The sequence below is a fragment of the Phoca vitulina genome, unplaced genomic scaffold, assembly GCF_004348235.1.
Source record: "Phoca vitulina isolate PV1807 unplaced genomic scaffold, GSC_HSeal_1.0 scaffold7, whole genome shotgun sequence".
In the NCBI taxonomy this organism is placed as follows: Eukaryota; Metazoa; Chordata; class Mammalia; order Carnivora; family Phocidae; genus Phoca; species Phoca vitulina.
In genome coordinates this window covers 67,712,304-67,714,236 of record NW_022589710.1, presented here as the reverse complement: position 1 = coordinate 67,714,236, position 1,933 = coordinate 67,712,304, and positions in this window count along the sequence as shown.

Below are 1,933 nucleotides of genomic sequence, written 5' to 3'. Positions count from 1 at the left end.
CACACTGGTGGCTAACTGACCACAGGACAGTATCTGGGGCGCGTATACAATAAACATGACTTCAGCAGTCTGGAACCGTCTCCCTGCCGAGCTGTCCGTCCCCGCAGCGCCGCGGCCAAGCGCTGGGAGGAAGTTCTCACTTCGGGGCTGAAGCAGGGCTCCCTCCTGGCAGACCACGGTCTCTTCCAAGTTCACCAGCACGGCCTCCATTCCTTCCCGGAATTGGCTTCTTGGGCGCAAAGGCTCAGAGGAGCGGCAGGGAACACGTCTCGTTCCCTCCTCAGGAGAAGGGAAGACGGAGGAGGGGAGCCTTCAGCCGAGGACACAGGGACTCAGAGAGGCAAAGTGACTTCCCCAGCGTCACACAGGAGCGTTGGCAGGCCCTGGGTCTGCACCGAGATCCGCTTGTCCCCTGTGTTAGCGTCCGTGGCTGCCAGACGACATCATCACACGCTGAGGGGCTGAAAACCACAGAAGTGTCTTCACTCGTGGTTCCAGAAGCCAGAGTGTGAAATTAAGGCGTCATTCTGGGGCCACGCTCCCTCCTGAGGCTCGAGGGGGAACCGGTCCCCACCTCTTCCAGCTTCCCCTGGCCGCCGGCGTTCCTTGGGTTATGGTCACACCGCGCGGATCCCTGCCTCTGTCGTCTTATGGCCTCCTGCCCTGTGTCTCCTCTTCCGTAGTGTGTAAGGACTCCTGTCGTTGGGTTTAGGGCCTCCCCAGGATGACCCCCATCTCAAGATCCTTTCTTGCATCGGCAAAGACCCCGCTGCCCATACGGTCACGTTCCCTCACGGGCTCTGGGAGCTGGGGCGTGGACCTACGTACCCACCACACCTCCCAAGCCCACCGTCCTGTCAGAACCCACTCAAGGTGCGAGGAGGAACCCGTGTTCAGCAGAAAGGCTCCGCGTGCTGGCGGTGGGGGGGCGGACGGGGAGACTTGGCTCCCACCTTGACCCAGCCCCGGCCAGATCCCTGCCCACGGCTCCTCCCTCCCTCCGGGGCAGCTAGCACTTGCGAGCGTTTGGCTTTCGGGGGGCTGGGCTGGGTGTGCGAAGGGCCGAGGCTGAGGGAGGGGATGGGTAGCCGGGGCAGGCAGAGCAGAGCCCAGTGTGGGAGGAACTCTGGCTCCGGGACCCTCTGCTCATGAGTTTGCTACTTGCTAGGGCAGACCTGGGCCCCCGCTGGGGCCAGAGGGCTCCTTGGCGCAGCAGGGACGGTACACGGTGATTCGCACAGCCCCCAGTCCCCAGGACCCCGCGCCTGCCCATGCGGGACAGCTGTGTGACCCCGGCGGCAGAGGAGCCGGCAGAGGTCCCTCGGTGGCGAGTGACACGCCGAGGCCTCTGGGCCTCTGGGCCGTGGGGGAGGGCCATGGAGCAGGGCCCAGGCAGGGAAACTGGGGGAGGGGGACAAGGAGGCCCCGAAGGCAGCGTGGTAGCACTGGGCCTAGGCTTTAGAGGGGTTTGGGAAGCCAAGAGGGCAGAGGGGCAGAGGGGACGCATGGCGGGTCCACATGCCCAAGGCCCACCTTTCTCCCCAGGCCAGGGCAGACAAGACCCCCACCCAGGTATGGTCTCAGTCCGTTCAAGCCGCTATAACAGAAACACCACGGACTGGGGGCTTATAAACAACAGACATTTGTTCCTCACAGTTCTGGAGGCAGGATTCGGTGTCTGGCGAAGGCCCACTTCCTGGTTCATAGACGCCATCTGCTTCCCGGGTCCTCACCCGGCTGATGGGGCCAAGGGGCTCTGTGGGGTCCCTTTCAGAAGGGCACGAGTCCCATTCCTGAGGGCCCCACCCTCGCGCCCTTGTCCCCTGGCAAAGGCCCCCCCCCCATGCCATCCCCGCGGGGTTAGGGTGTGGGGACACACAGTCAGTCTACGGCAATGGCTCTTAGGACGGAACCCAGATGCTGATGTTGAGGC